Consider the following 16,414-nt stretch of genomic DNA (forward strand, 5'->3'; position numbering starts at 1 on the left):
GTAAAAATAGGACCTGATTGATCTCATGACCCCGAGACACATATAAATTATGAGCGTTTTCTCTTCTGCGCCTCATAAAAATACACCAAAGTTATGTTATTATAACCTTTATTGTTTTTACCTTATTTTATGTTCAAAGCTCTTTAAGAGTCTAAGACTATAAACAGGAAAAGAACATTTAACAAGCACTGATGACTGTATAATTTTTCACAGAGAAATCGAAACACTTGTTCTCTAGAGAGCTGCTCATCTTATATTTTGTCTGTATTCTCTCAAAAATGTGAAATGAATAACCTGTATTGTTATATTACTTTTGATCAAATAAAGCTTGTTGGAAAAAAAAAAAAAATACGCACAATTGACACATTTAATTCAGAGTTCACCCATTCCAATAAACCCACACAGATTGCCCCCTCACCCCCACCAAAATGACTGACATATTGAAAAAAAAAATCTTAAACTAAATTTTTATTTTAATGATTTCAACTGCATAAAAATTATGCAAAAATCCTAGCTGAATTGTCCAAAAATAGTAAAAATAGTTTTTCAACACTATAGAAGAGTTAAAAAAAACCTGTAGACTTTCAAATTTCAAAATGTATTACCCTTGTTTTTTTTTAATAAACCAGATATGTTATTGTTAGATTTGTATTGGTCTGTCCTTGTTTATCAACAGAGCTGTAGGAGATACTTTTATAACCCAGTGAGCAATAGCAAAAAGTAAATTACTGATGCTGCTGTATTAGTTGCAGTTTAAATTCAAGCAACTTTTCTTTATATTTTTAAGACAAAATCCTTTCAGCATGTTAAAATCTACTCTTTCATTTGTATGAAACAACATTTTTTGAGTACAATATCCCTTTAATTATCTAACAAGTTAATTCAACCCAATGTAATTTGAGAAACAGGCAAAAATCAATTTGACAAACGGATTGAGATTAGGCTGATTTTGAAAAATGACTTATTGTACCGTATTAACAGGTGCAAAAAGCTCATCAAGGAGATTTGAATATAGACCAGCTGCTAGATTATAATAGCAGATATCACATTCCTTCTTGACTCTACAGGAACAGGTCATGTTGAATGGCACATTAGCACTCCGTACTACACATTGCAGTTACACAGAAGTATGTATGAGTATATAGAGAGATAATAGATAGATGATAGACAGATATAAATATATAGATATGTAAATATGAAACCTAGAAGTGGACTGCACTCTCAAACCAGAGTGGATACACATCCCAAGCCACTTGCAAAAAAGGCAGCTGTATTTGCAATCAGTGACACAGGCAGTTAACCCCAGGTCAGCCTGGGTGCAAAGCCAATAGGAGAAATCACACACAATTATTAACCCCTTAAGGACCAGCAATGTACCCTGTACGTTGCTGGTCTTTTAATGGGGATTGCATATTAGCAGTGACCAGGGGGGTAGAGGGAGGGTACAGTAGCGAGGTCCCACCATTTACGGCATGACCCGTGCTATTGTTAGCAAGGAAACCCTTAACAAACGGTGAACTACATCGTACATTACAGTCGTTAAGGGGTTAAACAATACACAGAATACTCAGCACTCACTTGGATGCACACAGTTAGGCTGAATGTATAAAATTAAAGAGAGTATGTTACAGCATTGGAACAAATGGTGATAAGCCAAAAAACCACTTTACAGTCTTTTATTCTGAAAACTAACGGCCAGATTACGAGTTTTGCGTTAGAGGCTATGCGGTGCTAACAAGCAGTTTTCTCTCACCGCTCACTTACCTACAGCGCTGGTATTACGAGTTTTTACAAACCCGGCGTTAAAAGACAAGAAGTGAGCGTTGAGCAAAATTGTGCTCCTTACCGCACTACAATACTAGTGCTGCTTAAGTTAGCGGTGAGCTGGTCGTACGTGCTCATGCACGATTTCCCCATAGGAATCAACGGGGAGAGCCGGCTGAGAAAAAGTCTAACACCTGCCAAAAAGCAGCATAAAACTCAGTAACGCAGCCCCATTGATTCCTAACATGAACCCCGAGTCCAAACACCCCTAACCTTACACTTATTAACCCCTAATCTGCCACCCCCGACATCGCAACCACCTACATTATACTTATTAACCCCTAATCTGCCGTTCTGGACACCGCCACCACCTACATTATACTTTTGAACCCCTAATCTGCTGCCCCCAACATCGCCGACACCTACATTATTTTTATTAACCCCCTAATCTGCTGCCCCTGCATCGTTGCCACCTAAATTATACTTATGAACCCCTAATCTACCGCTCCGGACATCACCACCACTATAATAAACATATTAACCCCTAAACCGCCGCACTCCCACCTCGCAAACATTAGTTAAATATAATTAACCCCTAGTCTGCCATCCCTAACATCGCCGCCACCAACCTACATTTATTAACCCCTAATCTGCCGCCCCCAACGTCACCGCCACTATACTAAATGTATTAACCCCTAAACCTAAGTCTAACCCTAACACGCCCTAACTTAAATATAATTACAATAAATCTAAATAAAAATTAATATTATTACCTAAATAATTCCTATTTAAAACTAAATACTTACCTGTAAAATAAACCCTAAGCTAGCTACAATATAACTAATAGTTTATTTTTATTTTACAGGCAAGTTTGTATTTATTTTAACTAGGTAGAATAGTTACTAAATAGTTATTAACTATTTACTAACTACCTAGCTAAAATAAATTCAAATTTACCTGTAAAATAAAACCTAACCTAAGTTACACTAACACCTAACACTACACTACAATTAAATAAATTAACTAAATTAAAAACAATTAAATAAATTAAATTAAATGAGCTAAATCACACAAAAAACACTAAATTACAGAAAAAAAATTACAGATCTTTAAACTAATTATACCTAATCTAATATCCCTATCAAAATAAAAAAGCCCCCCCCCCCAAATAAAAAACCCATAGCCTAAACTAAACTATCAATTGCCCTTAAAAGGGCCTTTTGCGGGGAATTGCCCCAAAGAAATCAGCTCTTTTACCTGTAAAAAAAATCAAACAATAGAATGCAAGCTCAATCCTATTGGCTGATTGCTTTTTTTCTACCTTAATTCCGATTGGCTGATAGAATTCTATCAGCCAATCGGAATCTAAGGGATGCAATCTTGGATGACGTCATTTAAAGGAACCGTCATTCAGTAAGAAGACTGCGGATGAGGAGGATACTCCACGTTGGATGTCTTGAAGATGGAGCTGCTCCGCGTTGGATAGATGAAGATAGAAGATGCTGTCTGGATGAAGACTTCTGCCCGTCTGAAGGACCACTTCGCCCGGCTTGGTTGAAGACTTCTCCCGGCTTCGTTGAGGACTTCGACCCGGTTGGATGAAGACTTCTGTCGATCTTCAGGGGTTTAGTGTTAGGTTTTTTTAAGGGTGTATTGGGTGAGATTTATTTTTAGGTTAGGGTTTTTTGTTTTTTTTTGTGATTTAGCTAATTTAATTTAATTAATTGTTTTAATTTAGTTAATTTATTTAATTGTAGTGTAGTGTTAGGTGTTATTGTAACTTAGGTTAGGTTTTATTTTACAGGTACTTTTGTATTTATTTTAGCTAGGTAGTTATTAAATAGTTAATAACTATTTAGTAACTATTCTACCTAGTTAAAATAAATACAAACTTGCCTGTAAAATAAAAATAAACCCTAAGCTAGCTACAATGTAACTATTAGTTATATTGTAGCTATCTTAGGGTTTATTTTATAAGTAAGTATTTAGTTTTAAATAGGAATTATTTAGGTAATGATAGTAATTTTATTTAGATTTATTTTAATTATATTTAAGTTAGGGGGTGTTAGGGTTAGGGTTAGACTTAGGTTTAGGGGTTAATAAATTTAGAATAGTTGCGGCTATGTTGGGGGCAGCAGATTAGAGGTTAATAAGTGTAGGTAGGTTGTGGCGACATTGGGGGCGGCAGATTAGTGGTTAATAAGTATAATGTAGGTGCCGCCGATGTCCGGAGCAGCAGATTAGGGGTTAATAAGTATAATGTAAGTCTCGGCGATGTTAGGGATGGCAGATTAGGGGTTAATAATATTTAACTAGTGTTTGCGAGGCGGGAGTGCAGCGGTTTAGGGGCTAATATGTTTATTATAGTGGCAGTGATGTCCGGAGCGTCAGATTAGAGGTTAAAATTTTTATTTTAGTGTTTGCGAGGCGGGAGGGCCTCGGTTTAGGAGTTAATAGGTAGTTTATGGGTGTTAGTGTACCTTTTAGCATAAAACTCTTAACTACTGACTTTAAAATGCGTTAGGGATCTTGGAGGTAGAGAGTGTACTGCTCACTTTTTGGCCTCCCAGGAGAGACTCGTAATATCGGCGCTATGGAAGTCCCATAGAAAAAAGACTTTACGAAGTTCACGTAAGTCGTTTTAAGGTAAGGCCAAAGAAGTGTGCGGTGCCCCTAAACCTGCAAGACTCGTAATACCAGCGGGCGTAAAAAAGCAGCGTTAGAGATAATCACATATAGATCTCGAGATATTTTGACATATATATTCATATACATGTCTCACTAAAAATAGATATATCTGTCCAAAAATCATCACATATATAGAGAAATATTTATTTAGAAATAAATAGAACATATACCTTTATGAAAACATTCTCGCAATATAAACACATTTTCATGTACACTTTTCGAGGAGAATACGTCATTGGCTTTGTGCAACAGATTAGGGATTTTGTGGGGTTTTATCTTTTTGCCTTCTCCAATGATTTCTTTGGAGGAATACGTGAACGCGCACGCGATTTGACTGTTTGGATTACGCGGGTTAACGGGTGCGAAAAATAAGTTATTTTGCAACTTGTAATACCTGCACAACCCCAAATGCGAAGAAACCATAACGCGCACGGTGTTTTCGCAACTGATTTGCTGCGCGTCTTGTAATTTTGCCCTATATGTTTTCCAAGTTGGGCACCCAAGATCCTTAGTTAATTAATAGATGGTTTATTTTTTCCATCATATTATTGGTCCTTTATATATATATTTTTTTAAATTTATATTAATTAGATTTATGCAGTGTACAGAAAAGGAGAGAAAACATAATAATCAAATAAAAACATTATACAATATTACATACGCAAAATAAGTTCTTCTATTTTCAATTTATGCTCATTGATAGCCACAACTCTTATGAAAGGTTTTCTGTAATGTAATTGAATTGATTGACCACATATCTGCTGTGGTCTCACTGTATACTAAATGAAAATACACTTAGTTAAAGATACATGAGCATTTATAAATTTACAGTGGATAATTTAATGTGCCAGTCATAGTGATAACAGGGGGCAAATAAGAAGAAGAAGAGGGGGGGGGGGAGGGCACTACAACCCTGGGACTGACCCAGCTTAGAAGATAATAGCTATAATCTTGAGATCTTTGGTTTCAGGAGGAAAAAGATTGGGGGATAGATTTATCAAGCAGCGGATGCTGCAATATACCCCCGTAGTTTCAGGTTCCCCTGAAACATAAGTTAAGAAGCAGTGGTCATCCGCTACCTCTGAGGTGACGGACAGCAATCATCCCGATCACACAAAATACTTGTGCAATAATAAATGCCAACAGTGTATGCTCTCTGCATTTATCGATGGATCACGTCCGCCCTACACATGATAAATCAGCCCCAATGTATAGAAGGGGTATAGATACTATGGGGTAGATTTATTAAATGCCGGGCGGACATGATTTGCTGTAGCAAATCATGTCCGCCCGACTTCACTAAATGCCGACAGCATATGCTGTCGGCATTTAACATTGCACAAGCATTTCTTGTGAAATGCTTGTGCAATGCCGTCCCCTGCACATTCGCGGTTAGCAGTGGGTGTTAATCATCCCAATCGTATTGGATCGGAATGATTGCAGTATGCCACCTCTTACGACCACTGCTTCTTAACTTATGTTTACGGCGAGCCGGAAACTTCAGAGGTAGATTTCAGCATTCACTGCTTGTTAAATCTACCCCTATGTGTTATTCTCGAGTGCTCGAAGAGATTCATCCCAATAAAACTTTTAAAAACCCATATTCTTCAAGCAATAGTAGTTGGAAACCCTTTCAACCCATGTATGTTTTGTTGGAATAATTGCTGTTTTCCATGTCAAGCAATTAGAGATCTATCTCTATTTAGACCTATCTGTAGTAAGAGAGTTAGTAATTTACATTGAATTTTTGGAAGATCATTTAGTACAGCCATTTGGGGGTTCAATATGTTACCTCCAAGAATTGGCCGGAAATGAGTTTCAATGTCTAGCCAAAAGGATCATAGATGACTGCAGTGCCACCATAAATGTATTAGGCTACCACACTCCCCGCATCGCCTCCAATACCCCCCATGAGGATGCTGGGTAAATATAATTCAGGCGCAATGGGGTCGAGTACCAACGTAACATACTCTTGTAGTTGGGCTCTAATATTTGCAGTGACGTGGAAGATTTTTGAGTATTTTGAAAAATTCTCTCCCAATCTTTTCTTTCCATTATCATTCCTAGGTCTTGTTCCTATCTAGATGTATATGTGGGTAAGAGATTATTGTTTTTGAATTTGTAGAAGGCTTTGGGACATTAATAATGGACTATTGTCTTGGTCCCCTTTGTAACATGAAGTCTCAGAAGGGGTCTGTGTCCTGAGGAGTTCTAATCTATTTAAATATAAAATGTGCCATTTGTGTGTATTTTAACCATAAAATATACGATTCCCCTCTAGTGTCTATAAGCCTCTCAATAAGTTTGCAGCTGTCTATGAAAATTGCTAGAGGGACAGTATAATCCCATTCATATAGTTGTTTGTAGTCTTTGTAAAAGCTGCCTATCATTTCGTCAATTAAAGGAATAAGAGGGATCTCAACATTTAAATATTTTTGCCAGACGCTATTATTGAGTCCCATGTTTGGAATAGTTGTCTATGTATTTCTAAATATGAACAACATGGGGGTATCAATTCACTAGGCACCCAACATAGTGCTCCTACATTAAGGGTTTGAAGAATATTAGTCTATGGAGATCCAAGCTTGGTGTCTCTGGAACCATGCATTGCCAGTCTAAAATTCTGATTCATAAAAGTCCTGAATGTTTGGTATGCCTAGACCTCCATCTTAAGTAGGTCTATACAAAGTATTTCTGCTGGTTTGCTCCTCCACAAAATAATGGAAATGATCTGTTTTTGGAGGCGATTTATATAATAGTTTGGTAAATGAGTGGGCATAGAATTATAGTATGTATAATATTCTAGGGAGGGTAGTCATTCTTATTGTTTGAATTTGGCCCTACCAAGAGATGGGTTTGTCCGACCAGGTCTGTAAAACTTAAAATGTTTTATTCAGTAGGGATATATAGTTTTTGTTGAAAAGAACTGTGGGTCTTGGTGAGAGGTGGATTCCCAAATACCTAATTGTTTAAATTTGGAGCTGTAGAGGACAAGTGCTGCTTAAAGATAAAAAGTCACACTGGGGAAGGGAAATATTAAGAAATTCAGAATTCTGCATGTTTACAGAATAGTTGGAGAATTGCCCAAAAAGATTGAGTTCTGAGATAACCTCAGGAATCGATTGTGAACAAAATGTCATCCGCATACATTGCGATTTTTATCTTGTGAAGTTCTATTGGAATACTAATAACATTTTAATTTAATTGAATGTGAGGTGCTCGGATCTTCATAGTCAGAATAAATAAGATGGGTGATAAGCGGCATCCTTGGTGGGAGCCATTTAGAATATTGAATGCTTGAGACAACATCCTATTAGCTATCATTTTGGCTGATGAGGCAGAATACAAGTGGGTTATCATTTTGGGACCACATCCAATAGCACTAAGCACTGAGCTCATAAAATACCAACTAGTCTGGTAAAACACTTTATCCGTGTAAGTAGCAATGAACACAGAAGTAATGTTTTAAGATTTGGCATAAGACATTAGTATAATTACTCTAATATTGTTGTCAATTGCTTCCCGATGTGGAACAAAGCCCACCAATCTGTATGTACAAGTTGGCCAAGATTTTTCCCAGTATCCTTATATCTGTCTTCAAAAGTGATATAGGTTGATAGTTACCGGGATCCTCTGGGGTTTATCTGGTGTTAAGATAACCAAAATGTGGGCTTCTAACATATTTAAGGAAAAATGTTGTCCTTCATCTAGCGTGCGGAGTATAGAAAAGAGATGTGGGGCTAAAATTTCATTGAAGGTCTTGTAATTTGGGAGCCCATCTGGGCCAGGACTCTTACCATGGGGAAGTCTTTAATGGAAGATAAGATTTCAGTTAGCGTGATCAGCTTTAGTGGGTTTTAGTTTTATTAATTTTGCTGCTTGAATTTACTGAGTCATCTGGGCCAAATGTGCTGTAAACATATTGGTTAGTAAATTATACAAATAGCTTTAGCTATTTGTATAATTAGAAATAGCTATACCAATGCTGTTGTGTATATCTTTTCCATTTATCGATTGTATATTTAGTCCTTAATGCCTTTGCTAACTTAGGTCCGAATCTATTACTTCCATAGAAAAAAAATAAAAATTGAGGAATAATGTGCTATTTGATTTAATGATTTTCTAATGGTGAGTAATAAGGCAAAAACCTTGGCATCACTGGGGAAATTAGATCCTTTAGTTTTTTGATCATATGTTTTCTTCAAGATGGCTTTTTGTTTAAGGCATTTGCCTTGTATAACAGCTTTGTGAGCCTCCCAAATGATCAGAAGAGCCAATTCAGTGAGCCCATTATGGTGAAAATATTCCTGTATGGTTTAGTTAATATTTGTAAATTTACAGGGTTTCTTAAAGGGATACTTAACCCACATTTTTTCTTTAATGGTTCAGTTAGAGCATGCACGTTTAAGCAACTTTCTAATTTACTCCTATTATCAATTTTTCTTCGTTCTCTTGCTATCTTTATTTATATAGCAGGAATGTAAAGCATAGGAGCCGGACCATTTTTGGTTCAGAACCTGGGTTATGCTTTTTTATTGGTTTGCTAAATGTAGCCACCAATAAGCAAGCGCTATCCAGGGTGCTGAACCTAAAATGGGCTGGCTCATGAGCTTTACATTTCTGAGTTTTAAAGAAAGATAGCAAGAGAACAAAGAAAAATTGATAATAGGAGTAAATTAGAAAGTTGCCTAAAATTGCATGCTCTATCTGAATCATGAAAGAAAAAAAGTGGGTTTAGTATTCCTTTAATAGTAATTCAACTAATCTCCAAATAAACCATGCTAAAGGAGCTTACAGCCAGTTCATGGTTAACAAGATCATTGAGTGATTTGACCATACAGTCGGACCTATGTCTGTTTCTTTGATAAGTGTGAGGCTAGTTTGGTCAATATATAAATAGTTATTGCGAGAATATTGTGACCATGGATAGGGAAAAAAAGATATAGTTGTGATGTTTGAGGTGTTTTGTTCTCCAAGTGTCTACGATTCCTAATTGTTGAATACAACAGTACAGCGTGTTTGGGGTCTTGAGAAAAAATGAATCTGTGTTGAGGAGGAATCTAGGATAGGATACATTGTAACATTAAAGCCCGAGCCAATGATTAATGTTCCCTTTTTCACTTCTATCATAAGAAAAAAAAAGCTTTTTAAAAAAGGACGATTTATTTGAATTTGGGGCATAAACATCCACTAGCGTGATTGGCTAATTGAACAGTAAGACAACTCTTTTTGTTAATAGATTCCAACCAGAAAATCTCTGGAGGTGCACTTAGACTCAGCTTTATTTAAAAAGTGTGTATGTTGAATAAAGATAATAGAACCATGTTGTTTTACTAACCATTTTAATGATATGGAATGTTTGTGGGTGAATTTAAACCTTTCACGCTCTGTGAAAGGATATTTAAAACACGGTTACCCATTTTTCCATAATGTGTAGGAGGTGAAAATATATGGATATAGGTGCTTAAACTTACCTTTTGCTGTTTTGCTTGGGTCTGTTCCCATAGACCTGACTCCCCCCCATCCAAGAAGGTGAGTCACAGGGAAAGGAAAAGAGCAAAATACTAAGAAGATGGTACATAACCAGGAATCTTTAACCCCTTGGAGCCTATTTATAAAAGGTCTTGCGGACCTGATCCGACAGTGCGGATCAGGTCCGCAAGACCTCGCTGAATGCGGAGAGCAATACGCTCTCCGTATTCAGCATTGCACCAGCACCTTACAAGAGCTGCTGGTGCAACGCCGCCCCCTGCAGACTCAATGGGCCGCCAGAAGGGGGTGTCAATCAATCCAATCGTACTCAATCGTGTTGAATTCTGGCGATTCCTGTCCACCTGCTCAGAGGAGGTGGACAGGGTTATGGAGCAGCGGTCTTTGTGACCGCTGCTTCATAAGTTGTGTTTCCGGCGAGTCTGAAAACTCACCAGAAACACGGGCCCACAAGCTCTGTTCGGAGCTTGATAAATGGGCCCCCTTGAGTGCTTACGACGGCTCTGAGCCTTTGCAAATTGTCTCAGTCAGGTGCTAATGACGGCTCAGAGCCATTGCTAGCACTTAACCAACTTGAGGGAGATCTGGGTGCTCCCACCAGCTCCTACCCCGGCGATCTGGCCTGCATAGTGATAGGCATCACTGGGGTTTCACGTTTCGCGTGGTGACATCACGCGCAATGACGTGATGACGTCACCGTGCAACTTTATTTAAAAAATAAAATATAGGGAAATGGGGCATGCTGCTTAGAAGCCTGTATCTCAGGCATCTAAGCAGCTACAGACCCCCAAGACCCAACGTTGGAAAGGAAATTGCTTAACCTGTATAAGTCTTGGGGATCTAAAAAAAAAAAAAACCTTTAAAAAAAATAAATTTAAAAAAATAAAAAACCCTCAAATCCAGCTTAGCACCCAGGTGGGAAAGTGCTTAGCACTCAAAGGGTTAAGATAATCTATTGTAGATAATCATAATTTTGTGAAAAACAATAAAACAACAATATAAAAATCCAAGGTGAACAAACTTTTACCCTCATGGTACAAAAAAACTGCATATTTAAGGTAATCAAGGTAATTTAGAATGTAGGATAGAGGGGGGGGGGAATAAAATCAGCAAGGGTTGTTGCTACACAAAAAGGGGGATTAAGTGAAGAAGAAGACTAGCTTTATGGGATTTGTAAGGGAGGATAATGATGAATCAAGTGAGTGTTAACTAATTAGTATAATTTCAAACATATGATGTACCTATGTGATAGGGGCTTATTTATGGAGGCCTGGTAAGTTATTACAGAAATATGTCATGAACAGTTGTCATGCCCTGCCTGTCTTACCAGTTCTGTTGTTGTCTCTTTAAGAAGCTCCTTTTTGCAAGAACTTATGTTGTATGCTTTGTGCCTTTAAGAGACAGCTTTGTTCTTGTTCCATTACATTTTTCCATCAGTCAATCACATATCTATTGGAGTTCCAGTCACTGCTGTGACGTTTGACTGACAAATTGGTTTCACATGAATCCTTATAAGAATTGTTCGGAGGCTTATTCTTTGCATTAGCATTGTCTGTGCAACTGCCAAATTCTGAACTCGCCTGTTATCAGGTTTTCTCCAGCCTCTGCCTGCATCTTTATATGTATTCTGACCTGGATTATTCATCTAGCAAACTTTGCAAGTATCTGATTCCTGCTTTGTTTACCTGCTTCAGCTCTAAGTAACTTTTCATCTGCTTAATGCATTACTTTCCAACTATAGAAGTGGATATTTATCAGCTCTAGAACATATCACAATCCTTATGAATTGCTGCAAAAGGTACAACTTTATTCTTATGGACTGTTGTATTATATTTTCCTGACTACCTCAGTTTGAACTTTACCATTCAGTCTCAGGGGCATATCTATCAAGCTCCGAAAGGAGCTTGATGGCCCGTGTTTCTGGGGAGTCTTCAGACTCGCCAGAAACAGCCGTTATGAAGCAGCGGTCACAAAGAACGCTGCTCCATAACCCTGTCTGCCTGCTCTGAGCAGGCGGACAGACATTGCCGGAAATCAACCCGATCGAGTACGATCGGGTTGATTGACACCCCCTGCTGGCGGTCGATTGGCCGCGAATCTGCAGGGGGCAGCTTTGCACCAGCAGTTCTTGTGAGCTGTTGGTGCAATGCTGAATACAGAGAGCATATTGCTCTCTGTATTCAGCGAGGTCTGGCGGACCTGATCCACACTGTCGGATCAGGTCCGCCAGACTTTGATAAATAGGGGCCTCAGTATCTAGCCTGCATACTGCAAACTTCTGCACTTGAATTGCACATTTGCAGCTCCTATGCTATGTTCAATTTCAAAAACCAATCCTGTTTTTTGCAGACTTGAACCTTCTATTTGCAACTTCTCTACAATGAATCCCGGTCAACACCATTAATGTTCTCTGCAGCCTTGTTCTATTTCTAACCTGTTTTCAGTTATTTATTTCAGCAAGTTACATACTTTCTGTATCATTTCCAGTCAACTGATCTGAGCTGCAACTTAACCATTTGCCATCCTGTAACCTGACCCACAGTACAGAGGCCATGTGTATTCATGTCCTAACACTGCACTGAGGGTCTGCTTCATGACTGGTATGTCTTTTGACCGTGACAACAGTGTGTTTACTGTAAGTAAGGGAAGGTTTAGGTAAGTGTATAGAAAAGTGAAGTAAGACATTATTACATTTTAGGAGTAGCACCATGTGACAAACTTGTTGTGCCTGTTATAAGTAACTTAGCTTTTGTTCACTTGTGCAAATGTCACTAGCAGTTCTGGGTGGCTTCAAAAAGCAGCAGAGAACAATAATGGACCTATACATAGTAGTTTCATGTGGAGTTCATTGAAGATGGTTGTGTGGAATTGGTAACGACTGGAGAGTTTCATCGTTTTCTTGACGCAGTTGTCAGGAAGGACGTTAAAGTGATGGTAAACCTTAACTAATCAAATGCCAATCTTTGCAATTAAAAAAAGTATATGTGTACCTCTTTTGTTTTTAATCCATCTTTGAAAGGGTTAAATTAGTGCATACTGTAATGCTTCTATTGCAATGTTATGCCCGGTCCACTTAGAAGAACTCTTTTTTTTATGGCAATTCCAGTGAAAATCCACTCAACTTGTGTGTCTTATAGTCTGAAATTGACCATCACTTTAAGGTTTTGGCTGAGACCAAGTGTTCAAAGATTTTTCCGCAGCGGTATGGGATGCCTAAATCAGCCAAATAAAGAGTAAGATATCTAGCATTATCATCGGGCTTAAGTCTACATATATATATATATATATATATATACAGTATATATATATATATATATATATATATATATATATAGTATTTCTATTCCATTCCAGCTTATTTGGGCTTTTGTTCTTGCAGCTGTCATGATACATTCTTTGTCCTCAAATTTATGGCATCGTATAATTATATCTCTAGGGGAAGCCAATCAGGTGGTTTAGGTTGTGGCGCTCAGTACAATAGGATGGTGGATGTAATTCCATTCTCTAGCAAAAAGTTGAAGAGCTTTTGTATGTGTTAGACACTCTCATGGACTCCTCGCAATCTTAAGTTTTGGGGACTTCCTCTATTATCTAAATCTTCAACTTGTGATTGAAACTGTAGTATTGTGGTGTTTTGAACTCTCTGACACCTCGTGTTCGCTTTGCGTTTCACTTCAAATACCAGCACACATGTGCATGCTCTGGTATTACGAGTGAAAGTGCCATTTTGCATTTCACTCGTAATCTAAGCCAGAGGAGATTCACACTCCACTGTTAACACCAATAAAATCCACCAAGTTGACAGGATATATAGGATATACAGTGATAAAAATGATCTGCACTATCTTGTATTTAATATGTAACGTTTCCGTAAGCTTACTTCCCTTTCTTCAGACCAAGCAGAAGAAAAAATGAGCAAAAAATATAAGTGCTAAACCACTCCACCAATCACAAAACACCAGATGTTGTCATAGCTTTAATTCAGTTGCATTCGTGTCATTTACAGGACATGTATGTTCTCTATTGGTATTGCAGAGTTCTGATCAGCCCATTATTATTAATTTGATGTTAAACTTGATGTATGTACTTTTTTGTTATATTGCTATGACAATATTTGAAAATATTTTTGGGATAGGGTAGGGCTTGAGCACTTATATTGTTTATTTATATACTGTATATATGTGTGTTTGTGTGTGTGTGTGTATATATATATATATGTATATATAGTTCTGATCAGCATATTATTATTGATTTGATGTTAAACTCAATGTTAGTACTACATGGACTATTTTAATTTTCTAGTCAATGAGGAGGATACGCACTCGCTGGACTTCTATAACAAAAATTAGAACAAACAAACTTTACTTTTTGGTACCATAATCATTTTGTTATAGAAGACCAATGAATGTGGATCCTCTTTTGATCTACTATATTGAACTGTGATCATGACAACTGAGACCCTGGTGGATGCTATAAGTTTGATGAGGATGCTGATGATCCCTATATATATATATATATATATATATATATATATATATATACAGGGAGTGCAGAATTATTAGGCAAATGAGTATTTTGACCACATCATCCTCTTTATGCATGTTGTCTTTCTCCAAGCTGTATAGGCTCGAAAGCCTACTACCAATTAAGCATATTAGGTGATGTACATCTCTGTAACGAGAAGGGGTGTGGTCTAATGACATCAACACCCTATATCAGGTGTGCATAATTATTAGGCAACTTCCTTTCCTTTGGCAAAATGGGTCAAAAGAAGGACTTGACAGGCTCAGAAAAGTCAAAACTAGTGAGATATCTTGCAGAGGGATGCAGCACTCTTAAAATTGCAAAGCTTCTGAAGCGTGATCATCGAACAATCAAGCGTTTCATTCAAAATAGTCAACAGGGTCGCAAGAAGCGTGTGGAAAAACCAAGGCGCAAAATAACTGCCCATGAACTGAGAAAAGTCAAGCGTGCAGCTGCCAAGATGCCACTTGCCACCAGTTTGGCCATATTTCAGAGCTGCAACATCACTGGAGTGCCCAAAAGCACAAGGTGTGCAATACTCAGAGACATGGCCAAGGTAAGAAAGGCTGAAAGACGACCACCACTGAACAAGACACACAAGCTGAAACGTCAAGACTGGGCCAAGAAATATCTCAAGACTGATTTTTCTAAGGTTTTATGGACTGATGAAATGAGAGTGAGTCTTGATGGGCCAGATGGATGGGCCCGTGGCTGGATTGGTAAAGGGCAGAGAGCTCCAGTCCGACTCAGATGCCAACAAGGTGGAGGTGGAGTACTGGTTTGGGCTGGTATCATCAAAGATGAGCTTGTGGGGCCTTTTTGGGTTAAGGATGGAGTCAAGCTCAACTCCCAGTCCTACTGCCAGTTTCTGGAAGACACCTTCTTCAAGCAGTGGTACAGGAAGAAGTCTGCATCCTTCAAGAAAAACATGATTTTCATGCAGGACAATGCTCCATCACACGCGTCCAAGTACTCCACAGCGTGGCTGGCAAGAAAGGGTATAAAAGAAGAAAATCTAATGACATGGCCTCCTTGTTCACCTGATCTGAACCCCATTGAGAACCTGTGGTCCATCATCAAATGTGAGATTTACAAGGAGGGAAAACAGTACACCTCTCTGAAAAGTGTCTGGGAGGCTGTGGTTGCTGCTGCACGCAATGTTGATGGTGAACAGATCAAAACACTGACAGAATCCATGGATGGCAGGCTTTTGAGTGTCCTTGCAAAGAAAGGTGGCTATATTGGTCACTGATTTGTTTTTGTTTTGTTTTTGAATGTCAGAAATGTATATTTGTGAATGTTGAGATGTTATATTGGTTTCACTGGTAAAAATAAATAATTGAAATGGGTATATATTTGTTTTTTGTTAAGTTGCTAATAATTATGCACAGTAATAGTCACCTGCACACACAGATATCCCCCTAAAATAGCTATAACTAAAAACAAACTAAAAACTACTTCCAAAACTATTCAGCTTTGATATTAATGAGTTTTTTGGGTTCATTGAGAACATGGTTGTTGTTCAATAATAAAATTTATCCTCAAAAATACAACTTGCCTAATAATTCTGCACTCCCTGTATATATATATATATATATATATATATATATATTCCCTTAAGGCAATGGTCTCAAAGTAAAGGCCCTCCCTTGTTTGAGGTAAACCATTAATTTGGACTGTCAATTTTTTTTAGGGTTCTTAGAGGTGTAACTAGTTGATGTTCTATATAGGCACTCAAGAGATAAATATAAAGACCAGAGTCCAGTGTAGACTCCCACAATGCACTGCTTGGATAAATGTCACTTTTGACATTGTTATACTGTTCCAGAATGATCGCTTCACTTGACACTCACAAGATTATTATAGACAACTGTGTATTTCTGTTGTGGGCTACAACTCCCACCATGCACTACTACTTTTGTAAATGTCACTTCCAGTTCCTAGTATA

Source organism: Bombina bombina, chromosome 6 (assembly GCF_027579735.1).
Source record: "Bombina bombina isolate aBomBom1 chromosome 6, aBomBom1.pri, whole genome shotgun sequence".
NCBI classification, from domain to species: Eukaryota; Metazoa; Chordata; class Amphibia; order Anura; family Bombinatoridae; genus Bombina; species Bombina bombina.